Source organism: Bufo bufo, chromosome 3, assembly GCF_905171765.1.
Source record: "Bufo bufo chromosome 3, aBufBuf1.1, whole genome shotgun sequence".
Lineage (NCBI taxonomy): Eukaryota > Metazoa > Chordata > Amphibia > Anura > Bufonidae > Bufo > Bufo bufo.
In genome coordinates this window covers 323,946,949-323,973,245 of record NC_053391.1, presented here as the reverse complement: position 1 = coordinate 323,973,245, position 26,297 = coordinate 323,946,949, and the positions used below count along the sequence as shown (strand labels likewise).

Here is a 26,297-nt window from a genome sequence, read left to right as displayed (position 1 = left end):
CCGTGTTCTTGTGTTGTGGGGTCCTGGGGAACCAGGGCATGACTATGCCATTGGTTCTGCGGGCCTCCACAAGACGGGATCACAGGGGGAAATCAGCCTGGGTACACATGAGTGGACAGGGATGCGGTGCCATCAATAACAAGATGGTGCTTTGTCCACAGAACTCCAGTTATCCTAACCTAGTAGGGTGGCCATCCTTATCTGTTGGTGCAGAGGGATGTGCAGCAGAGGACTCAATCCTCTGAAGGTAGGGTGTTCAGACACCAGTGTTGGGATAACGAGGGGTCCTGTGAGATAAAGGGCAGCCCAATACCTTTCTCTACCCATGGGTCAAAGGTATTGGGGCTGGGAATTTTCACATTAATTGCACTGTTAGGGGAGAAATTCCCCTGGGAGCGCCTGGTATTTTCTTCTGCCATAGGTGTGATTTTATATGGAGCGGAAGAAAAACTCAGGAGATGCCACAGAAGAGACCAGCTATTCCCCCTGACACTGTTGTGAAGCTCCAGAGGATCCCACTGGATTTTGGCAACAAAGCGACCTCTGCCTAGAGGTGTTATAGAAGACTGCCACAATCCAGCGGGAGCATTATTTAGGCTCTGGAGGAAGACTTGGGAGACGTTCGGGTGGAAGAACTTATTCAATTGTTTCACCCAGTGAAACTTCTTCTGGTTCTGGTCATCGTAATCTGAGGGTCAAGGGACTTATTGACCAAATACACCAGAACCAGACAGAACTTTACAGAACTATCCGGAGGAGGAGGCTCAGGACATAACTCAAACATTGTTCCTGTAGCCAAATATTATGGACACTTTGTTTCCTATGAGGGTTCGGGACGTATAACTTGTACTACCTCGAAACCCCATAGCACATTGTATTTATTGATTGATTGTGTTTGTTGCTCGATGGTGTACCCATGGACACTCTAGGTACAAATGTGTGACAGCCTATATTCGGCTGTACACATTTGCATCCTATAGTCGTTTCCCATTGACACAGGGGTCTGCGACCTACCTGTGTCTTTGGAGGTGTAGAGATATGCCAGGTTGCATGAGTCTCTATGGGTACACATACATATAATGATTTTGGTGGTGTTGGGAGGGATGTGACATGTGTTTTGTGTGAATGGGGATAAGGTTAGGTCACGATAGGGACAGGCATCATTCATTTGCCACCTTGAACCCTGGAACGGTGAGGTTCTTAAGGGAAGGGCTGGAGGTGTAGTGTGGCGGAGGTGTTCTCCGCAGTAGAATTTAGGTACTATGACATCACCGCTTAAGAGTCTGACCTGCCTTGTAAAGACCTATTAATCTGTCCACGGGAGAACCACACCCATCAAGATGGAAACAGATGTTGGATAGAAGAAAGTTGGGACAAAGACTGTAAGGGTGAACCCGCTCCAGAATTGGGGGGGCGAAGATACCTGAAGATCGGCAGAATTACCGAGAGACTGTGGGGGTGAGGTCACTCCAAAGTGGGGGTGGCCGACACCAAGAGACTGTTATAGAAAGGTAAAGACTGTAAGGGTGAACCCACTCCAGAATTGGGGGGGACGAAGATACCTGAAGATCGGCAGAATTACCGAGAGACTGTGGGGGTGTGGTCACTCCAAAGTGGGGGTGGCCGACACCAAGAGACTGTTAAAGAAAGGCCAGTTAAAGACTGTAAGGGTGAACCCACTCCAGAATTGGGGGGGGACGAAGATACCTGAAGATCGGCAGAATTACCGAGAGACTGTGGGGGTGTGGTCACTCCAAAGTGGGGGTGGCCGACACTAAGACTGTTAAAGAAAGACCAGCTAACCAAGAGACTGTGGGTGTGTGGTATCCTAAAGATGTCAAGAAGAAGACAGAAGGGCAGGTCGGAGGAAGCTGGATTGGGGATGTCTAAGTACCTAAAGATTAGTGTGCACTACAGTTCTTCCTGAACTTCCACCAAAGATGGGGTTGAAGGGGGGCAAACATATCTCAACCCGTTCCCCCATTATATTGTCGTATTATATTCCGACAACAGGGGGATTGTTGAGGAGCGGTTGAGACGTATGCATATATATCCATGCATGCCTGCAAACACGTGCGGGCATGTATGGTATATATATGCATACATTAACCACCGCATCATGGGGTGATGTGCGCAGATGTGCCCAGCATCTGCGCACGTCTGCCCATGGTGATCCCCAGGGGCTCATGGTGGCCCCTGTGGGAAATATGTGGTCCCTGGAAGCTGTGCCCCCTTATATTAGTATATATATGTGCCCTCTTATATATGTCCCCTGTATGCCCCAGATATATGCGAGGGTGTGTGTATATATAGATATGTGTGTATGTATTTGCACACGTGTCTATGTATATACACTTATGTCAGCATGACAGTATGTATGTGGGCTTATTGCTGCCCATTCATACCCCCGGTTTTGTATGTGTTTATAGATGAGCCCCCAAGCATCTGTGGATATATATATGCATATATGCAATTCCAACTGTTATCTACAGAGTTGTTATAGCCTGTAGGATAACAGCTGATTAGCATCTAGTCCCCTTTTGTTCAGGCCCAAAGCAATCAGACGCTTTGGCACCGTTTGTGAGGGGACCTTCTAACCAGACATCAAGAATCTGAGAACCTGTTTTTCCACACCTCTGCCCATAGCTAAAACTCCATCCCACTACTCCCAGCATCTTTGGGACTAGGGGGGGGGACTCTGGGGATTGTAGGCAGGCATACGTCACAGTGACACTATGATGTCACATCCCTGAGGAGGGGGTTGCTTTTGGGCTATAAAACCCCGAACCGGCCAGAGGTGCTGTCTCTTGCAACCAGACTAGATTCAGAGATGCAGGGGAGAGAGCAGCTTCATGATGACCACCTGGATAAGGCCTAAGTATACCTGTGTAGCCCCTACCTACCCCTCACATATCACCCCTGGTCCTGTAACCCCTTACCCTTGCCATGTTACTGGACACCCTGATCCCCCAAACCCTTGCTCCACCGTGTAACCCTTTCCCTACCCTGATTAACCCCTGGTGGTAACCCCTGCTCTAACCCTGCCACACCCCCCCCCCCCCCTTCCCACTGTACACTTGCAGGATATTCACCCTTGCATTGCTGTACAGTTCTGATATTATCCCCATTGTTAACCCTTTGTGTTTGTGGTCGGTTTACACCCCTGTGAGGCCACCATTAACCGTCGCCGTACCCCATAGGGACAGTGATTAGTCAGGCGGATGGGTTACTGATATTTGTGTGTATGAATGTATTATTACAATGTTAATATTACTTGTATGTGTGAATTGTCTAGTTAGTTCATGGGTGGAATTGGGAACGTGTAGTGTAGTTTAGGACTGTATATTTAGTGCTGTATTGTAGTGTACTGCGTGCGTAGTGTATTGTTAGTATTGCGTGCGTAGTGTATTGTTAGTAATAAATACTGTGTTTGGTTTATAACTATCTGTGTGGCGTGTGGTTATTGGCGATAGTTTAGTAAGGCGCATGCAGCTAGCATAGTGATCAGTGTAAAGTATAGCGAAGGTATTGTGTGTTATTATTATATAAAGGTATAAATGGGCGGAGTTATCAATAGACGGCTCCTCCCATTTATGAATATTAATTATCGATATTTGCATAAATATTGTCGATTAATATTCCCCCTTTACATTGGCGAGTCAGGCCCACTGCTTAGATTTTGAAATCTGTGTTTGGTTTTGAGGCTATAGTTCGGTTATACTGTCAATTATCAGGCAAGAAAGAAGCGGTCAGTGGTCTGAGCGTCTAGGACCTGATAATTCGGACAGGTAACGCGGCTCTACCTCACAGCACCAAACACGGATCAAAATCTTTAGCAGAGAATCTATTGTCTATCTGTGTATTAATATTTTGCTGTTTGCTTTACACGGTCACTGCATCGCTCAAGTGATTGCAAGGGAGAAGAAGACACGTCACTGGAGGAGATCCATCTTCGTGGGAGCGGCGTACAAGTCAGGCTGGTCGGGAAGAGGCGATCCGGGAAAATGGACTTCTTCCAAGCAGCTGCGAGATACTGGCCAAGGAGAAGATGGACACTCATCAAACGGTGAGTATGGACTTCCCCACACTGCAACACTTGAGCAGACACAGCACATTTAACCCCATCCTCCCCACTACATACAAGTCAGCAGAAATGCTGTGGTCCGATTTGTTAGCACAGGCTTGTAGTTACGACAAGCTTTGTGTTAACAAACGGACGGTTTTGAACAAGGCCACCAAACGGCTTCGGATGCTAGCCAAACTCGTTCATACGTTTGAGGCTAGCATCTGTAAGCCAAAGGAAGTGGCGCTGGTGTCTCGGTCAACGGAGACAATTCCTCCGGCCATTCACTGCCAGTGCTGTGCCAGTAATTCGGACCAGGTTTCGGCATTGCGGACACAGCTGGCAGAGAATGTGCAGTCTACTGTTTACCGAGATGCGCAGGTGGCTAGGATAGAGTCACAGTTGGTAGAGCTGCAGAGGCAGAAGGAGGAAATTGAGGCTAAGTTGACTCAGTCTTATACTGAAGTCAATGCCTTCAAGGAGCGGGCTGCCTCTACTGACATGACGGTAGCCAAATTGAAAGCTCAGGTTGCTGTAAGGTCCCAGCTAATGTCTGGCATGCAACTGGTTATCACCAAGTTGGTGCCGGCCCTTTCTTTTTCCGTAAAGCCAGGGTCGGAATCTCCCAAAACGTTGCCCTGTGCAGGGCCACAAGGGGGGAGAGTAGTCTGTGACCGGTCTGATCATCAGGTCAAGCCGGTCCAGACTAACAGAGATTTTTCCCTGACTTTGGGAAAAAGAACTGTGTTGAAGAGTGCGTCCCTGAGGATGGTACAATTCAGGAGAAGGGAGCATGACTGCAGTGTAGATGGACCTGGGCCATGCAGAGCAAACATCAGATGTTTTGCATGCGGTGGCCTAGGTCACATAGCGAGACACTGCAAAACACACAGGACAGGAAACCAAGTCACGTGTTTCAAGTGTGGGAACAAAGGACACATTGCAAGGAATTGCCCTTGTGCAAGTAATTGCAATGTGTCCAACAGTATCAGCCAGGTAACAAATTGTGCAGTGGGGTCTAGTCAGCCTGGCCATAACGGGGTTACCTCTCGGCAGCATCACCAGCTGCTGAGGGGTCAGAGTGGCCAAGCTAGGCTAGGCAACATTTGACACCCCTGTACTATTTGTTACACAGTTTGTTCCCTGTGTATGTCCATGTAGTGTGTTTTTGTTATCTGTTTGTAAGTTCTTCTTGATGTTGATGGTGGTAGTCCTTGTCTGCGGATGTGTTCTACCATGCTGATTTATGTAGTGTTGTAAGTCCCGTCTGCTGTCTTTGTTTCATTCTGTGTCCCCTTGGAGTGGAACAGTGTTATACTGTGGATCGAGAACGTATAGGTTTGCGAGCAGATAATATCACACGGGAAATCCTGCTGGTCGGGAGAAGGCATAAGGACCTTCTCCATGCAGCACACAAACGATGATGTGATATTATTCTGGGCAACCAGGGTCTCAGATCGATACAGATAGCGCTGTTGTGCTCCAGGTTTTCGGTAGGGCTGTGTTGCGCTGGGGACTGGGGCGGACAGACAACATTGGTGTAATGTTGTGCTGCGCACTTAATTCTAGTCCGGTCAGGCAGCACAGCTCTGATAGGGATTGGACGCAGAGTGTTGGGCAGCAGAGTGTGGACCGTGTTCTTGTGTTGTGGGGTCCTGGGGAACCAGGGCATGACTATGCCATTGGTTCTGCGGGCCTCCACAAGACGGGATCACAGGGGGAAATCAGCCTGGGTACACATGAGTGGACAGGGATGCGGTGCCATCAATAACAAGATGGTGCTTTGTCCACAGAACTCCAGTTATCCTAACCTAGTAGGGTGGCCATCCTTATCTGTTGGTGCAGAGGGATGTGCAGCAGAGGACTCAATCCTCTGAAGGTAGGGTGTTCAGACACCAGTGTTGGGATAACGAGGGGTCCTGTGAGATAAAGGGCAGCCCAATACCTTTCTCTACCCATGGGTCAAAGGTATTGGGGCTGGGAATTTTCACATTAATTGCACTGTTAGGGGAGAAATTCCCCTGGGAGCGCCTGGTATTTTCTTCTGCCATAGGTGTGATTTTATATGGAGCGGAAGAAAAACTCAGGAGATGCCACAGAAGAGACCAGCTATTCCCCCTGACACTGTTGTGAAGCTCCAGAGGATCCCACTGGATTTTGGCAACAAAGCGACCTCTGCCTAGAGGTGTTATAGAAGACTGCCACAATCCAGCGGGAGCATTATTTAGGCTCTGGAGGAAGACTTGGGAGACGTTCGGGTGGAAGAACTTATTCAATTGTTTCACCCAGTGAAACTTCTTCTGGTTCTGGTCATCGTAATCTGAGGGTCAAGGGACTTATTGACCAAATACACCAGAACCAGACAGAACTTTACAGAACTATCCGGAGGAGGAGGCTCAGGACATAACTCAAACATTGTTCCTGTAGCCAAATATTATGGACACTTTGTTTCCTATGAGGGTTCGGGACGTATAACTTGTACTACCTCGAAACCCCATAGCACATTGTATTTATTGATTGATTGTGTTTGTTGCTCGATGGTGTACCCATGGACACTCTAGGTACAAATGTGTGACAGCCTATATTCGGCTGTACACATTTGCATCCTATAGTCGTTTCCCATTGACACAGGGGTCTGCGACCTACCTGTGTCTTTGGAGGTGTAGAGATATGCCAGGTTGCATGAGTCTCTATGGGTACACATACATATAATGATTTTGGTGGTGTTGGGAGGGATGTGACATGTGTTTTGTGTGAATGGGGATAAGGTTAGGTCACGATAGGGACAGGCATCATTCATTTGCCACCTTGAACCCTGGAACGGTGAGGTTCTTAAGGGAAGGGCTGGAGGTGTAGTGTGGCGGAGGTGTTCTCCGCAGTAGAATTTAGGTACTATGACATCACCGCTTAAGAGTCTGACCTGCCTTGTAAAGACCTATTAATCTGTCCACGGGAGAACCACACCCATCAAGATGGAAACAGATGTTGGATAGAAGAAAGTTGGGACAAAGACTGTAAGGGTGAACCCGCTCCAGAATTGGGGGGGCGAAGATACCTGAAGATCGGCAGAATTACCGAGAGACTGTGGGGGTGAGGTCACTCCAAAGTGGGGGTGGCCGACACCAAGAGACTGTTATAGAAAGGTAAAGACTGTAAGGGTGAACCCACTCCAGAATTGGGGGGGACGAAGATACCTGAAGATCGGCAGAATTACCGAGAGACTGTGGGGGTGTGGTCACTCCAAAGTGGGGGTGGCCGACACCAAGAGACTGTTAAAGAAAGGCCAGTTAAAGACTGTAAGGGTGAACCCACTCCAGAATTGGGGGGGGACGAAGATACCTGAAGATCGGCAGAATTACCGAGAGACTGTGGGGGTGTGGTCACTCCAAAGTGGGGGTGGCCGACACTAAGACTGTTAAAGAAAGACCAGCTAACCAAGAGACTGTGGGTGTGTGGTATCCTAAAGATGTCAAGAAGAAGACAGAAGGGCAGGTCGGAGGAAGCTGGATTGGGGATGTCTAAGTACCTAAAGATTAGTGTGCACTACAGTTCTTCCTGAACTTCCACCAAAGATGGGGTTGAAGGGGGGCAAACATATCTCAACCCGTTCCCCCATTATATTGTCGTATTATATTCCGACAACAGGGGGATTGTTGAGGAGCGGTTGAGACGTATGCATATATATCCATGCATGCCTGCAAACACGTGCGGGCATGTATGGTATATATATGCATACATTAACCACCGCATCATGGGGTGATGTGCGCAGATGTGCCCAGCATCTGCGCACGTCTGCCCATGGTGATCCCCAGGGGCTCATGGTGGCCCCTGTGGGAAATATGTGGTCCCTGGAAGCTGTGCCCCCTTATATTAGTATATATATGTGCCCTCTTATATATGTCCCCTGTATGCCCCAGATATATGCGAGGGTGTGTGTATATATAGATATGTGTGTATGTATTTGCACACGTGTCTATGTATATACACTTATGTCAGCATGACAGTATGTATGTGGGCTTATTGCTGCCCATTCATACCCCCGGTTTTGTATGTGTTTATAGATGAGCCCCCAAGCATCTGTGGATATATATATATGCATATATGCAATTCCAACTGTTATCTACAGAGTTGTTATAGCCTGTAGGATAACAGCTGATTAGCATCTAGTCCCCTTTTGTTCAGGCCCAAAGCAATCAGACGCTTTGGCACCGTTTGTGAGGGGACCTTCTAACCAGACATCAAGAATCTGAGAACCTGTTTTTCCACACCTCTGCCCATAGCTAAAACTCCATCCCACTACTCCCAGCATCTTTGGGACTAGGGGGGGGGACTCTGGGGATTGTAGGCAGGCATACGTCACAGTGACACTATGATGTCACATCCCTGAGGAGGGGGTTGCTTTTGGGCTATAAAACCCCGAACCGGCCAGAGGTGCTGTCTCTTGCAACCAGACTAGATTCAGAGATGCAGGGGAGAGAGCAGCTTCATGATGACCACCTGGATAAGGCCTAAGTATACCTGTGTAGCCCCTACCTACCCCTCACATATCACCCCTGGTCCTGTAACCCCTTACCCTTGCCATGTTACTGGACACCCTGATCCCCCAAACCCTTGCTCCACCGTGTAACCCTTTCCCTACCCTGATTAACCCCTGGTGGTAACCCCTGCTCTAACCCTGCCACACCCCCCCCCCCCTTCCCACTGTACACTTGCAGGATATTCACCCTTGCATTGCTGTACAGTTCTGATATTATCCCTATTGTTAACCCTTTGTGTTTGTGGTCGGTTTACACCCCTGTGAGGCCACCATTAACCGTCGCCGTACCCCATAGGGACAGTGATTAGTCAGGCGGATGGGTTACTGATATTTGTGTGTATGAATGTATTATTACAATGTTAATATTACTTGTATGTGTGAATTGTCTAGTTAGTTCATGGGTGGAATTGGGAACGTGTAGTGTAGTTTAGGACTGTATATTTAGTGCTGTATTGTAGTGTACTGCGTGCGTAGTGTATTGTTAGTATTGCGTGCGTAGTGTATTGTTAGTAATAAATACTGTGTTTGGTTTATAACTATCTGTGTGGCGTGTGGTTATTGGCGATAGTTTAGTAAGGCGCATGCAGCTAGCATAGTGATCAGTGTAAAGTATAGCGAAGGTATTGTGTGTTATTATTATATAAAGGTATAAATGGGCGGAGTTATCAATAGACGGCTCCTCCCATTTATGAATATTAATTATCGATATTTGCATAAATATTGTCGATTAATATTCCCCCTTTACAGTCACCCTACATATGTGACTACATATTAACCTGATGAAGGGGACACTTTGAGCCCCGAAACGCGTTGTTCTATGCACATATGCTTATTATGTAAATAAAGAAGATTCACCGACAGAGACCTGCTTGAACCAGTGATTTTGCGCCTGATCAGAATTTCCTCTACTATAAGCACCCTTTGGGGGATTGGGCACCCGATCCCAAAGATACTTCTTTTGCGGCTGCATTCCTGGATCCTAAAGGCCTAAAAGGTGAGCACCCTTATCTTTCAATCAAATTTTTTTGTATTGAACGTACTACCCTATTGTGCGCCCCCCACCCTCTTCTCTTGTCTCTCTATTCCCCTTGTGACAGAGTGGAATTTAGATTCGCCCGTGGTTGCCAAGACTGCTGTGTGATTAGGACAGGTTTTGTGTGTACTAATAGGGCAGCGGCCATTTTGTTTCTCCTAATGATTGCTCCCCAGACAAAACTAGCCATTATAACTAAATGTAAGTTATTTGGAAATATATTTATAATGAAGTAATATTTAAGTATTTTCATTTTCTTAATTCCCGTGCGCTGTCCACATCCATACTTCCGTTCCGCGGCCCCGCAAAAAAAGATAGAGCTTGTCCTATTCTTATAGGCATTTCCATCATAGGGCTGGCCGTGTGCATTCTGCATTGCAGACTGCAAAACACATACGGTCGTGTGAATGTACCGTTACAAACATTGATCCCTCACAGCACTCGTGGATGTCTGACAGGCAAAACCCACACATTGTAGTGCCCGCAAACTAATTACACCAGGGAGAACTAGCCCGGTAGAAAAATTTCTCATCAGTGGCATTGCTAGGATCTTAAAACATCAGGGGCACAAGCCCAAGGCATATGTCTACCCCAAACCCCCCTTCCCAGGGCTGAGCTCCTAGAAGCTGTTTACAGTATAACACACTGATGGGCCCATAAACAGACATGGATTAAAGTGGACTTGCATGTAGCTTCCCTGCACTGCTTGCACTTTTCTGTGCTCTTTGCAATCACACTGGCACTGGTTGCTGCTGGACTGGAAGAGGGAATTTACACAAACCCTTTTACTGGTACCAGCATACAAAATGGTAAACTGCACTATAACAGGCTACATAATGAAAGATGAGAAACAGAGCAAGAGTATGCCACAGAAGAGATGTGTTGGTAGTAGTTTTATTTAATAGAAAAGACAGTCCAAAATATTGTTAACTTATTTAAAAACTTTATTTTGTTAGCGTTTGAAAGCTCCTGATCTCATTCATACAGCAGAGGGTAAAATACATGGTGAAAATCAGAAACAAGTGATATAAGGATTAAAAAAAAAAAAGTCAATTTCCACAAAAATAAAAAATCTTTCTGCAGCATGTGAATGGGATTTGGCAAAAACCTCAATGAAGAGTGAACTGTTTTTGCCAGTGAAAACTGCGGACTGACACATATTTGTCCTGCAGCAATAAGCATTGTATTATTGTGCACAAGGAGAGTCCTCCACAGCCACTTTTTGCAGTAGCTTTCTCCTCTGACCTGCGCATAGAATACGCCACTCCTTTAAAATGTCAAATTCAAGAACCTGTAAAAACAAAAAGACAAATTAAGAACTGGTGTAACAAAGATAGAACATACTATGTACAATTTCTCGCATCAGGTCTCAGACAACATTTCGGCATTTAAGGCAGAGTGCCAAGCTAAACAAATTTAAAATGGATCCCAGAACTAAAAAGTTAAACTTTTTGGAGGGAATTTATCAATGTTGCAGTTAGGGGCTTTACAACTTTTTAGGGCCATCTGCACATACATTTTGCGACTTAATCAGCACTGTGCATTCCAGCGCCACCTACAGATTTGGAGTGAAAATTTGGCCAGAATTTCAGTGTAGATCACTTTTGTGACACATTTATGAAGTGCTTCCACTCTTCTGAGAAGGCTTTCTACAAGATTTTGGTGTGTTTGAGAAGGTTTGCCCATTCAGCCAGAAGAGATGTGATGTCTGACACTGATGTTGGAAGAGAGGGCCTGGATTACAATCTCTGTTCTAGTTCATCCCAAAGGTGTTCAAGAGGATGGAGTTCATTGCTCTGTATGGGTTAGTCATGTTCTTCCACACCAAACTCTGCTTTGTGCACAGGAGTACAGTCACACTGGAACAAAAAAAAAAAGTGTCTTCCCCAAACTGTTCCCACAAAGTCTGAAGTATACAATTGTCTATTGTATGCCGACATATTCAAGGGTTAATCCGGGAAATATTGAGGACCTATAAACATCATCAATATTAATTCCCGAATAAGCTCTAAGAATTCCAGTGAAATTAGGGGCTTAGGCCCACCCCTGAAATATAAATCTCACAGCAATATACCTCTTCCACCAAACTTTACAGTTGGCACAATGCTGTCACACAGGTAACGTTCTCCAAGCATTTGCCAAATACAGACTCGTCCATCAGACTGCCAGATAGTAAAGTGTTGTTTTGTCACACCACAGAACATATTTCCATATTTACAGAGCACTGTTCCAGAGTTCAGTGTTCCACTCTATCCAGTGTTTGGTGATGTAAGGCTTACATTAAAGTTGCTCAGCTATGAAAACCTGCTGGCTAACAGGAGGTTAATTCCAGAGGTTATTGAGTCAGCAGAGCGTTGGTGCCTCAGCACTCGATGACCCAATTCTATAACTTTACCTGGTCTGAGTTGCTGTGGTCTTATACGCTTCCACTTTGCAGTAATGACATCCATAGCTGATCATGAAACATCTAGGAGGGAAGAAATGTAATGACTTGTTGCAGAGTTCTTTATATTGAAACAAAAATTTCACAATGTATAGACTGCATGGCTAGGTGCTGGATGTTATACACCTGTGGCAATAGGACTGAATGAAACAGCGGAATTCAATGATTAACCCTTAGGATACCAGAGTTTTTTGTTTTTGCGTTTTCATCTTTCTTCCCCATCTTCCTTGAGCCATAACTTTTTTATTTTTCCGTTCACATAGCTGTATGAGGGCTTGTTTTTTTGTAGGACACGTTATAATTTCTAATGCTACCATTAATATGGCATACAATTTAGTGGGAAGCAGGAAAAAAAAAAAAACGCAATTCCCCCAGTGTATTACAGGTTTTGTCCCCACGGCGTTCCCTTTGCGGCAAAACTGACCCATGCTCTTCATTCTCTGGTTCAGTATGATTACAACGATACCACATATGTATAGGTTTATGTCTAAATATAAATGTAAAACTTAGAAAAATATTGTGACCCCCCCATAACTTTTTTTTATAGTTATATCTACTAAGCTGTGTTTGGGCAAATTTTTGGTCAGGACAACCTATAGTATTTATTTTAAAAAATTTTACACCATTTTGGAGTTTGTGACTTTTTGATCACATTTTATTACATTTTTGGGAGAAGCAATAAAAAAAAAATATGGCAAATTGGGCATTTTGACCCTTTTTTCTTTTACGCCATTCGCCGTATTGGAAAAATATTTTAATGTTTTCGGACACGGTGATGCCCATGATATGTTTATATAGTTTGTTGTTTATGTATTTTTTTTAGTCTACAGAAAGGAAGTCGATTTAAACGTTAATATTTTTTTTACAATTTTTGTATATATTTAAGTTTTTTTTCAATTTAAGATTTTAAAGCTTGTATTTGAGCATACAAAAATGTTTCAACCTTTAGGCTCCATTCACACATCCGCAATTTCGTTCCGCAAATTGCGGACTCATTCATTTCTATGGGGCAGCACGATGTGCTGCCCGGATACGGAATTGCGGACCTGCACTTCCGGCTCCGCAATTCTGTTCCCGAAAAAAATAGAACATGTCCTATTCTTGTCCGCAATTGCGAACAAGATTAGGCATATTCTATTAGTGCTGGTGATGTCCAGTCCGCAGAATGCGGAACGCACATTGCAGTGTCCATGTTTTGCGGATCCGTGGATCCGCAAAACACGTTACGGACATGTGAATGGACCCTTAGATGCAGTTATCTCACTTAATCACTGCATCTAAAAGGCTTTAATGACAGCTATCGGCATGTTTGCACTTTGCTCCAGCGCCATAACAAAAGGGTTAAGAGGAGTGTCCCAATATGTTTTTCCATATAGTGTAAGTGCTGTTTGTATGCGCTTTAATTACATTCCTGTATTTGCAATCTGTTCTTTACAGATATACTAAATTGGAATATTGACAACCTGCTAAAATAAACGTGTTTAAATTTCACCTCCATTTTAGGCTAATGCTTGTGAAACACTCAAAGGGTTAACAAACTTCCTAAGTACTTAGTGCAATTTTTTTTAAAAGGGGTGATTTATGATGGATTTGTAAAAATATATGTGTCCCATTCAAGACACTTCAGAACTGAACTTGGCCCTACAAAAATAGGTTCCTCACTCATACCAGGTCTATAAAAAATAAAAATAAAAGGGTGGGGGCGTGGTTTGAGACGGGCTGGCAGACTTGTCTCATTTATCATTTTCCACGCCTGTTTTAGGCGTAGAAAATGGTCTAAATTTAAGCCAGCTACACATTTGAAATAGCAGTGGATGCACCGAAGGTGTGTAGAGGTTAGTGCCTGTACAAAACTGGCAGATCCACCTCCAGCGCAAGGGGTTATTAAGATCGGCGTCTAAAACACTGGTCTTAATAAGTGACCCCCAAAACTTTATCATATAACGTAGAGCATAAGTTGAAGTCTTTACCAATATGACATAATGGGAAGTGATCCCATCTGCTTCAGCGTATTTACAGCTTCTGTGCAGAGCCATAATGTGGCCGCATGCACAAAGACCCCATGTCAGGAAAGGAGATCCATTATGGAACATGAAGGCCAATTTGCAATTACAATTAAATTCATGAGGCCAAATCACAATTTTTCACATTTACTTCATATTTACCTGAAAATCATATTACTCTTGTATATTTGACAAGTCTTCGAGTTAATAATGTGTGTCACATCTATGAAAAAAAACGAGATTTTTGTATAACTTACCAGTAAAATCTCTTTCTCACTCTTCCTTGGGGGACACAGGAAACCATGGGTATAGCTCAACTCCCTAGGAGGCGTGACACTAAGTGAAAACTGTTAAGCCCCTCCTCCAGCAGCTATACCCTCACCTGGAGAGAGAGACTACCAGTTGCGTGTCCAAGTAGTGAAAGAAAGGCAATGACCAACCATGTAAAACCAAACAAGTCAACTACCCGACAGGGGCAATTAAACCGTAACGGTAAACCAGAACAATGGGTGGGTGCTATGTCCCCCAAGGAAGAGCGAGTAAGAGATTTTACTGGTAAGTTATACAAAAATCTCGTTTTCTCACCCAATTCCTCGAGAGCAGTCCAAGAGGGGAGGGACTACAGCCCAAGGCGAAACCACCGGAGGTATCAAGAAACCACCGCCTGCAAGACCAGGCGGCCCAAAGCAGCATCTGCCGATGCATAGGTGTTCACCCTGTAGAACTTGGTGAAGACCATGTGGCCGCCTTACACAGTTGTTCCGCCGAAGCCCGATGCCTCTGAGCCCAAGAGGCACCGACCGCTCTGGTCGAATGAGCGGTAACACCAAAAGGCGTCTCCTTGCCCTTGGCGCGGTATGCCTCGGCGATAGCCATCTTGATGAAGCAGGCAATAGACACCCCGGACCCTCCGGAACCACAAAGAGAGAGTCCGTGCGCCGAAAGGGTCCGGTGACTTCCAGGTAAATCTTCAGGGCCCTAACAACATCCAGGCGGTGAAGCTCCCGTTCTCGAGGATGAGAAGGAGACGGACAAAGGGAAGGGAGGACGATGTCCTCATTGAGGTGAAAGGCGGAGACCACCTTCGGAAGGAACCGGACAGAGAACAGCCTTATCCTGGTGGAAGACCAAAAGGGGCTCCGTGCAAGAAAGTGCCGCCAATTCAGACACCCGTCGAAGGGACGTAATGGCCACAAGGAAAAAGACCTTACAGGACAAAAGGCGAAGAGAAACCCTCCGCAAGGGGGTAGACTGGAGCGCTGAGAGCACAAGATTAAGGTCCCAGGGCGGAATGGGGGAGCGATACGGGGGAACAGAGTGAGCGACTCCCTGGATAAAGGTTTTGGACAGGTCTGAGAGGGGCCAAAGGCTGCTGGAAGAGAATGGAAAGCACCGAGACCTGACCCTTTAACGAGCTGAGACTCAGACCCAGGTCCAGACCAGACTGCAAGAAAGACAAGACAGTTGGAAGGGAAAAACGAAGCGGATGAACATCCAGATTTTCGCAAAAACCCAGGTAAGACCGCCAAGTCCAGTAGTAAATCCTGCACGAGGCCGGCTTCCGTGCGGGGATCATGGTACGAACCACATCCGCCGAAAAACCCAGTCGTGTTAAAAATGCGGTCTCAATACCCATGGCGTTAAACGTAGCGACCCTAAATGCTGGTGGAAGATCGGCCCTTGAGAGAGGAGGTCTTCTCAGAGGCAGCGGGCAAGGCACATTTCCCAGGAGCAGCATTAGGTCGGCGTACCAAGGCCGGCGAGGCCAATCCGGGGCTATCAGAATCGTAGGCATGCCCTCTGACGCGATTTTCCGGAGAACCCGTGGCAGAAGAGGGATGGGCGGAAACACGTACAGGAGGGAAAATTACGTGAACGGAGAGTGTCGGCGCCGTACGCCCTCGGGTCCTTGGATCTGGACAGGAAGTTGAACCTGGAGGCCATGAGATCCACATCCGGACGACCCCAACGGAGGCAAATGGACTCGAACACATCGGGATGCAGAGACCACTCGCCCGGGTCGATAGTCGTCCGGCTGAGGAAGTCCGCCGCCCAGTTGTCCACCTCCAGAATGTAAATTGCAGACAGGGCCGGAACATGAGTTTCCGCCCAGTGGAGGATGTGAGAAACTTCCCACATAGCCGCTGAACTGCGAGTGCCCCCTTGATGATTTATATACGCCACAGCCGTAGCGTTGTCCGACTGGACACGGAAGGGATGGCCCCGAAGCAGTGGAGTCCAATGCCGGAGCGATAGGAGAATCGCCCTCAGTTCCAGAATGTTTATCGGCAGTTTGGACTCCGATGGAGACCAAGTGCCCTGGACGGACCGAGGAGGAAACCCCCCCCCCCTCCCAAACCCTGCAGACTGGCATCGGTGGTAACCACCAACCAGGTCATCGGCAGAAAGGATTTTCCCTGGAGGGGGGTCCGTAACCACCAGAGGAGGGAGGTCCGAGCATGGTGAGGAAGGGGGAAGGGCCGGTCCAGACTCTCCGTAGACTTGTCCCAGGCAGACAGAATTGCCGTCTGGAAGATGCGGGAGTGATATTGCGCGAAAATAATCGCTTCGAAGCAGGACACCATCTGTCCCAATACCCGCATGCTGGACCAGAAGGACGGACGGCGGTGGAGAAGAAGGGTCCGAACCGAACAGTGAAGGAGCAGACGCTTCTCCGGTGGGAGCCGAACCTCCACCGCTTCTGTATCCAGTAGCATCCCCAGAAAGACGAGTTGTCTGGATGGGGTAAGCGAAGACTTGGGAAGGTTGATTATCCAACCAAACCGCTCCAGGGTTTGCAGCGTGAGGTTCACGCTGGTGGACGTCTGGGAAAAGGAGGGCAGATCGTACAAGTATGGAAGTAGAAAAACGCCCGCGGAGCAAGGACAGGGGCAAGGATCTTTGTGAACACCTGAGGAGCTGTCGCCAGGCCGAAGGGGAGGGCGACAAATTGATAATGGTCGCTCCCCACTGCAAAGCGAAGGAAACGCTGGTGACACCGAGCGATCGGGACGTAGAGTTAAGCATCCCGGATGTCGATAGATGACAGAAACTCCCCTTTTTCCAGAGAGGCCACCACGGATCTGAGGGACTCCATCCTGAACCGACGAAGACGGAGAAAACGGTTTAACAGCTTGAGGTCCAATATCGGTCTTACCGAACCTTCTTTTTTGGAGACCACAAAAAGGTTCAAAGTAGAACCCCTTGAATCGGTCCCTTAGAGGAACGGGAGTGATCACTCCTTTGTCCAGAAGGGTGCGAATGGCTTCTGAGAAGGCGGCAGCACACTGGGGGTCCCTCGGGACACGGGAGCGAAAGAAGCGAACCGGATGGAAAGACGCAAATTCGATTTTGTATCCGGAAGATACAAGTTCGAGAGCCCAGGCGTCGGAGACGTGCGCCTGCCAGACGTCCCTGAACAGGAGTCGTCGTCCCCCCCGACCCGGGTGGGTGGGGGCGCACCTTCAGGCGGGGGTCTGCTTGGCAGAGGGAGGGCGAGCAGGCTGGGACTTACGCCAGGAGGGTTGAGTCCGAAAAAAAGGCTTTTTACGCCTATCCTGGGAAGAATTAGATGACAGCCCGGACACGGATCGAGGGCCAGAGACCCTGCGGGAGGACCTAAAACGAGAGAAACCAGGACGGCCTCGAGTGGTGCTCTTGGTCCTAGGCTGGGTAAGAGGGGTGCTCTTCTCCCCACCCCCGTGGCCTCAGAAATGATCTCATCCTGGTGGGTCCCGAATAAGCGGGGGCCCGCGAAGAGAAGGCCAGCAAGCGACCGTTTGGAAGGAGCATCCGCCTTCCAAACCTTTAGCCAAAGTTCTCTCCTAGCTGAAATGGCCAGAGCAGAGGAACGGGCCATGAGGGCACCTGCATCAAGGGAGGCCTCACAAATGAATTTCCCTGCCTGAACAACGAGCTGGGCTAAAGCACGGAGGTCCTGAATGGAGACGTCCAAAGTTCCTGATCCAGCTGGGAAGCCCATTCCGAGACCGCTTTTCCGGCCCAGGCGGAAGCAAAGACCGGCCTGAGGGCTGAACCGGAGGTCTTTGTAAGGGATTCCATGCGCCGGTCCTCAGCAGACTGAAGAGAGGAGCCGTCCGCCACAGGATTGGCCATGCTTTTAGACAAGCGGGCCACGGGAGGGTCAACCTTAGGCGGAGACGCCCAAGTGGAGATGCAATCCGCCGGGAAGAGATAACAGATATCCAACTTCTTAGGGGGGGTAAAACTGGTATCAGGGCGAGACCAAGCCTTAGTCGGCATGGAGGGGGAATACTGTGGACGCCTGCTTGGGCGGAAAAAGGACACACCGGTCTTGTCAGACCTGGGAGGGTCATCGTGAATTTTAAAGGTGTCACGAATGTTGTTAATGAGATGGTCCACAGCAGAGGCCAGCTTGGACGGTAATGCCGAGTCCATGTCCCAATCCGAATTCACTAATTCTCCCTCTGAGGGCATGTCCTGTGAGGAGGAGGGGCCCGACTGAGACCGTACCCTTGGAGGTGACAGGGATGTATCCGAGGATGATACGCACTCAGTCCTGGACTGCTTCTGGGGGTGCCGGGCCCTGGAGGCGTCGCTGGGAGCGAGGCACCCAGACGGGTCGGCCGAAGTAGAGGACCCGGAGGGTACGGCAGGGGGTGTGGCCCACGACATTAGTGAGGCTTTCCACGGCCTGGGACAGGGATCTTGCCCATTCAGGAGGATCCAAGAGGACAGGGGGCGGCACAGCAAGTGGCGGACCCTGTATTGGGACCTGGCATGCAGAGCAATGCGGATCTGATTACCCCCATGGAAAGGGTGCTTCACAGGCGGTGCAGGCGTGATACCAGGGCCCAGAGGCCCCTGAGGGATCGGACATGTTGGCTAATATGGTATGGCCGTCCAGGCTAGGGGTTTCTGGCACTAGGAAGGGGTTAGCAGTCCTACCAGACCGAAGACCTCAGGGCAGTCAGCCGAAGCCAACAGCAGGAGCAGGGACAGGGACAGGATCTCTCCTCAGGGAAGAAGCGGCAGCAGTGATATGCTGGTCTCCTGGGATGACCAGAAGGCGGGGATAAAAGAGGAGCGAATCCCCGCCCCCTGCCTGCTTCGTTTGCGAGCGCGATTTAAATACATATAAGGCCGGAGGGTGCTGATTATTCCCATGTAAATATGTATACATATGGAGAAGGGGGCGGTCTGTGGCGCAGTAACTAGGTATGCCACCGCAGAGAGATACCGGCAGGAAGAGCGACCTGCTGTGCGGCCGTCGCGATGCCGGCCGGTAGTGAAAGGGTGCCGGCTGCCCGATGCAGAGGCAGGCATAGTCTGCCGGCGCTTTCTGGGTGCCGCTGCTGTATGTATCTGCGGCGATCTGACACTTTTCCCCCTGCCCCTACTGTCTCTCGCCCCTGAGAGAAGCAGAGCCTGTTCAGCTGTATAATCGCCCCTCTTCAGGGAGTGGGGGCTCTCTGTAGCCCCAGAACTTCAGCGTCAGTGAAAGGAGGCCTTGCTTGCAGGAAAGGGAGGGGGGGGGGGGGGGAGGTTAGGGGGAGCAGGGCTGGAACAGCCACTCTCACCATCCTGAAGTCTTCACCCTCTGTCCATTCCAGCAGGGTCGCCCCTTCAGCTACTGGCACCGCAGGAAGCTGGAGAGGGGCTTGGCATGCGGGGAACCCTTACGCTGGCGGGATGCAGGGGAGCTGGGCTGCCCTGGTCCTCCTTGTTTTCTGTGGGGGAGGCAGCAGTGCGGATGGCCGGCACTGGTGCAGCTCGACCCCGGGAGAAACAGAGAGGTCCAGGCGTCTCTGTTGTCCCTGTGAAAAATAAAAATAAAAAAATTAAAATTAAAAAAATTAAAAAATGGAGAAAAAACAGCCCTGCAGAGCAGGGAGTGTCTTGCCTCCTTGGACACTAAGCAAAAACTGGTAGTCTCTCTCTCTCCAGGCTGAGGGTATAGCTGCTGGAGGAGGGGCTTAACAGTTTTCACTTAGTGTCACGCCTCCTGGAGAGTTGAGCTATACCCATGGTTTCCTGTGTCCCCCAAGGAATTGGGCGAGAAAAAAAGCTTCTCATTTTAGTTTTAATAGGCAATTCTAGTATAAGTTTACTTTACTGAATGAGAGATCATGGCAAGTTTCTAAAAGTCTTACTTACCAGGGATTAACAGCAGCAAGTTTTAGGGAGGATTTCTTTTTGGCACTTCTAACAACTGTTCTCTTCACCTGCAACAGGGGACATGGAACAGCCTAAAACAAGTCTAACATTAAAAGGCTCTGCAGACTTGCTTTGCTTATTTCTTAGCACAATTTGCATCATAAAAACCTCAGTTTCCAATTGCCGTAAGAGAAAAATTTAGGAATAGTTACTAGGATGAGCAGCTATAGGTGAGCAGAAAGTGACAGCACTGTCATGTTCCAGCCATACTTCCTATAGACATGAACTGTATCCTCTTGTATCATCATTTGTTAGGCAGTAAAGAAGAGGAGCAAGAATCTAAATGTTCATTTTCCTGTAACATACACTATTACTGTTAACCAAAGAAAACCAACTTGTTTTCAGAAATATGAGTTCAACATAGATATCTTTATTTCTGTCCAAGGTGAGTACCTTAACATTTTGTCAATTACTGTATTTTTCACTTTATAAAGATGCACCTAGGTTTTAGAGGAGGAAAATAAGAAAAAAAATACTTTTCATCTGACCTCAGATCAGACCCCTAAACTTTCAGACCTCAGATCAGAACCAAACCCCCAACTTTATTAGACCGCAGATCAGACCGCTCCACCCCAATCCTCATCAGACCTCAGATCAGATATAAAATATATAAAAGGAACTCACCTCTCCTGCTCTGGACCGAGCGCTCTTCCTGCACTCACCACTCCCTAATCATCTTCCAGGCCCTGTGCTGCACTGTAAAATGACGACGCACAAAGTCAGGTCATAAGTGCATGCCTACGTGCGCTACGTCCTGACACTACACGCAGTCAGGACACAGTGCAGCGAGAGGCCCAGAAGAAGAGTAGGGAGCAGCAAGTACAGTCAGCACTAGCAGCATTACAGTCACCGCTCCACATGCTTCCTGCGTACTAATGAATAGTATTTATAATAGGATGCACTGCCATTTCCCCCCCCCTAAGGGAATACGGTACCTTCTGCATATTTTTATGGCGATATGATCTTTAACAATGTTCTCAGTGCTGTTGAAGGGTTTTTCAACATTTTGATACAGACTACCTATCCTCAGCTGTTTGAGAAGGCACCGGTGCTCCTGTGAGCGCCGCAGCCTTCTCGCAGTTTACCAAGCACATCGCCGTAAGTGTATAGTGGCTGTGCTTGGTATCGCGCTCAGCCCCATTAAAGTGAATGGTGCTGAGCACGATGCTAAGCACACCCACTATACAATATACAGCGCTCACAGGAGTGCTGGTGCCCTCTTAAACAGCTGACAGATCAACAAACAGAAACTGATGACCTATCCTGAGGATAGAGGATCAGTATCAAAATCTCGGAAAACCCCTTTAAATAGCCTGTTATCAGGAAATTCACTTTTAAGCCACGGTGCTCCTCCTGCTTCCTCTGCCAGTCGTCCCCCTTCCCCCAAACCTCCCCGTTGACCATGGTCAGGCAAGTAACCAGGCCCCCATCAATCAAGGAGAGGGAAAGACTGGCAGAGGAAGCAGTGTGCACTGAGTGGCTTCGGCCCACATTTGGTGCACTTAACTGCTCATATGCATGTGGATGACAAGTTATTTTTCTCCAGAATGACGTAATGAATCGTCAAGTGAAAACCATCATTACATTCAGGTAATCCTGAGTAATGGGAAGAGAAGGAATTTAAAATGTTTCTTCATCTACTAAGTATTGTAAATTGCAACATTTAGGGTCCATTCACACATCCGTGTGTGTTTTGTGGATCCACGGATCCGCAAAACACAGACAGCGGCAATGAGCGTTCCGCATTTTACGGACCGCACATTGCCGGCACTAATAGAATATGCCTATTCTTCTCTGCAATTGCGGACTAGAATAGGACATGTTCTATTTTTTCGGGAACGGAATTGCGGGCCGGGAAGTACGGGTTCGCAATTCCGTATCCGGGCAGCACATCGTGCTGCCCCATAGAAATGAATGGGTTCGCAATTCTGTTTCCGCAAAATGCGGAACGAAATTGCGGACGTGTGAATGGACCCTTAAACGATGTTTAATATATGCAAAAGCAGAAATGTAAAGGGTGTCTTTCAAATTACTAAATGCAGCACAGCAAAGTGCAGGGGCAGAATAAGGTAGTCCTGTATGGTGCTCAAATGAACTAAAGTGGAAAGTAAGTGCACCAGCTGGTAGTTAGGGACATGTATTTTTCCCATTTCCTGTGTTGGGCTTCATCACCACGTTTGATTTCTTTGACCTCAAGAGTCTGGCTACTGTGGTGTGAATGTGTTTTTCAGGAAAACCTTTCAAAGGGCATAAGCAGGAAAGACTATATTAGTTTAGTATGAGAAATGTTTAGCGTGTAATCATGAACAAAGAGGTCTTACCAAGTAATCCAACGCTAATCTTCACTGAAAATGTAGTTTAGCAAACCCCCATTCATAGCATTCAGAGCAGATTCTCCTGATAGTTAGGTAAAAGAAGGAGTTAATACAAATAATCATGTTTTTCCAACTCTACAGTATTCTCATATTAGACAAAATGTGGACAGTGTGAAAACTGATATTGGTAAACTTTTTTTTCAGTGTAGGTCTTAAAATGGTGTATTTTTTTAAATACACAGAAATTGACAATTTGTGATTAGTTTTACTTCAGTTTTTCTAAAATTCCACAGATTAAAGGGGAATTCGGGTAATGAAATTATCCCCTATCCAGTGGAAAACAAGGATTTGACAAGGTTGAAATTTAACATGCAACTTTTCTTTCCACTTCTTAAAATAATAATAAAATTAGCTGGGAGGCCTCCTTGGCCATTAGATAGTTGGCAGACTAGACTAAAATTTCAGGGTATACGTTTACTAATGTGTATAGTTATCTTTATTATAACTGACTAAATAGATCTGGATATCTGCATAAGTGTTATGTCACGCTGCCAGCATTCAAACTCTGAGCACTAAAGAGTTCTTTCATTCTGGAAACTAGCGACAAAATCTTTAACTTCATCTAGTCTCCTGTCCAACTTTCTTTTTATAAATAGAGTGCACCTAAGCAGTGCTCAGAAATTTGCATCAGGTTTCCATTGCATTTAGACTGTAAGAGTAACATAGCACGCTTTACTCCTCTATCCAGTAAAGAAAAAATGGATGGATGTCAATAGGGGGTAAAAACAGCTCTTAAATAGATTCTGTAGAAAGCAGAAGTCATGATGCCAACAGTGAAAAGAACTATAGCTCTACACCTTTCATTCTTCTCAAGCAAAATTTGTCAGGATCCTCAAAAATTTGCTTACTTCTCACTGCAAAGCACGTTACAAAGGTTATCCCATCAAAACAGCAATCTTTCTTTCTACAGTACACGTCCCCACACATGGTCTGGTTACAGATCAGTGAAAAGGCTGCTGGAGACCGCGGCTATCGTCTTTCATCACCCAGGGAAGTTTCTGGCAGGTACACATTTTCCCTGAAGTAAAGCATAAAATATTGCATGTGCCCACTAAAATCAATGGGCAACTATGCAATACATATTCATGCCAACAAATCTAATCACAGCCATTTTGCCTTAAAGTGTACCTAACCTTTTAACAAACTTTGCATTAATCTTATAGCGTGTGTACATGAGGAATAGCTACCGTATATACTCTAGTATAAGCCGACCCAAATATAAGCCGAGGCCCCTAATTTTACCCCCAAAAAAATGGGAAAAATTATTGACTCGAGTATAAGACTAGGGTGGGAAATGCAGCTATAATGCAGAGTGTATGTGTACATAATGCACACACTCTACATTATACACACACATCTGCAAGAGGGTGACTCAGATTGATGGGAGTCTGACTCTGACTCCCTGTATTTAATGCAGAGTGTGTGCATTATATACACACACACACTGCATTAAATACAGGGAACGATCCACAGATCTCCCCCCTAAACAGTGCCATCCACAGATCTCCCCCCTAAACAGTGCCATCCACAGATCCCCCCTCCCCTAAACAGTGCCATGATGGCACTGTTTAGGGGAGGGGGGAATCTGTGGATGGCACTGTTTAGGGGGGGGATCTGTGGATGGCACTGTTTAGGGGGGAGATCTGTGGATGGCACTGTTTAGGGGAGGGGGGGGATCTGTGGATGGCACTGTAGGGGGATCTGTGGATGGCACTGCCATCCACAGATCCCCCTACAGTGCCATCCACAGATCCCCCTCCCCGACGCTCACAGCAGTATATTTATAAACTAAATCAGTAACTACTTTAACTTTAATCATTGCTCATTGCTTACTCGGATTATTTGGATATCTTACTTTGTCTTAGCTCCGGTAATAGCAGGCAGTGTGGGGGGCGGCGCTCACTCACTGACGTCACGCGCCTGCTCTTCCCACTAGGCGGCGCAGGCACGTGACGTCAGTGAGTGAGCGCCGCCCCCCGCACTGCCTGCTATTACCGGAGCCAAGACAAAGTAAGATATCCAAATAAATAATCCAGGGCTTGACTCATCTCCTGGGGGGCCCCGTGGGCCCCCCTGACTTAGGGGCCCGGTCGCAATTGCGACCCCTATAGCTACGCCACTGTTGGTCTGTATTATGGCAATGTAAGTTGCCATAATACAGACCTAGACTCGAGTATAAGACGAGGGGGCTTTTTGAGCACAAAAATGTGCCAAAAAACTCGTCTTATACTCGAGTATATACGGTATATCTGGCATATTTAGCAGTTTTCCTCTGTGCATTCTGAATGTCTAGTTTGAAGTTCTCCCAGAGATGGTGGATGGAGACCAGCTCCCACCCACTGCACACAGAAAGTAGAAGTTGCTTCCTAGCCTTCTCTTACTCACATAGAAACATCCCTAGCATGATGGAGGACATTACATAGAAGAAATGACCTGCATGGTTGCAAATAAAGCATGGGTACTTAGATATAAACTTCCTATTCAGCTACAGCAGTCTGTGCGGGTCTTCTGTTTCACTTCTGCTCCTACTCACTCCTCTCCCCTCTCCATAAACTTGTATTGGCATGTGTAACCTGATCCTTCTGCGGAGCTACTCCCATCCTGGATGGTTTTCAAGCATATTTTAAAATGAAAAGCAATTAGCAAGTGTGTTAAAGAGGACCTTTCACCGATCCTGACATTGTGAACTAAGTATCATGACATATACAGCGGCGCCCAGGGATCTCACTGCACTTACTATTATTCCTGGGCGCCACTCCGTTCTCCCGTTATGTCCTCCGGTATGTTCGGGGACTTGGTTATATTTGGCGGAGACTTAGGGGACTTGGTTATAGTAGGCGGAGTCTGCCCTTGTTCTGCTGGGCGTCTCCTCCTAGGCTGTAGCGCTGGCCAAGCGCAGCGCAGAGCTCACAGCCTGGGAGGTTTATTTCTCCCAGGCTGTGAGCTCTACGATGCGATTGGCCAGCGCTACATCCTAGGAGAAGGAGACGCCCAGCAGAACAAGGGCAAACTCTGCCTACTATAACCAAGTCCCTGAACATACCGGAGGACATAACGGGAGAACGGAGCGGCGCCCAGGGATAATAGTAAGTGCAGTGAGATCCCTGGGCGCCGCTGTATATGTCATGATACTTAGTTAACAATGTCAGGATCGGTGAAAGGTCCTCTTTAAGTAGCCAACATGAAATCTAGACATTTCTGATTGATGAGACATTTTAGCAAGTTTCCTGTGGTCGCTTGTATTATTGATTTATGCAAAGTTGTGAGAAAAGTTAGTGACCATTTACTGGTATTCAAACAGCTGTATGGTATTTCATGAACACAGATCGAGAGAGTCTAAAGAAGCCCTTACTGTCTATTTTTTTTCCCCATGTAGAAGATTACATTTCCCTAAAATCAGAGCACCCTTTAATAATGTATGCTCACAATTAACTTGTTTTCTTGAAGAGTATGTTTCCACCTATACATACTCCATGAATATTGTGTTGTCATTTTAGTTGTTGGTGCAAACCAGGTTTCTGTTCTTACTTCAACTGGGGGCAAAAAGCTGCAGAGGAAACCAGCCATTTGTAGACTATTGTGTTTAGCCACCCAACAAGCATAGAAGTTTTTTTTCCCAAACTGGTGTATGTTACTCTCTCAGTC

The 26,297-nt window shown here is 47.1% G+C and overlaps 1 long non-coding RNA gene across 4 annotated transcripts; it reads right to left on the bottom strand.

Annotated features, from left to right (window-relative positions):
- Positions 1-10,604: 10,604 nt before the first annotated feature.
- Positions 10,605-23,108, bottom strand: LOC120995270. 4 transcript variants are annotated; one of them, XR_005777561.1, is made up of 4 exons: positions 22,599-23,108; positions 20,218-20,572; positions 14,242-14,302; positions 10,605-12,100 (listed from the first exon to the last, which is right to left on the bottom strand). It is a non-coding gene; the product is annotated as an uncharacterized LOC120995270 (long non-coding RNA). The 4 variants fall into 4 exon arrangements; XR_005777560.1 differs by lacking the exon at positions 22,599-23,108 and having other exon boundaries at positions 10,605-11,492; positions 12,029-12,100; positions 20,218-21,151; XR_005777559.1 differs by lacking the exon at positions 22,599-23,108 and having other exon boundaries at positions 10,605-10,924; positions 12,029-12,100; positions 20,218-21,151.
- Between the last annotated feature and the right edge of the window lie 3,189 nt (positions 23,109-26,297).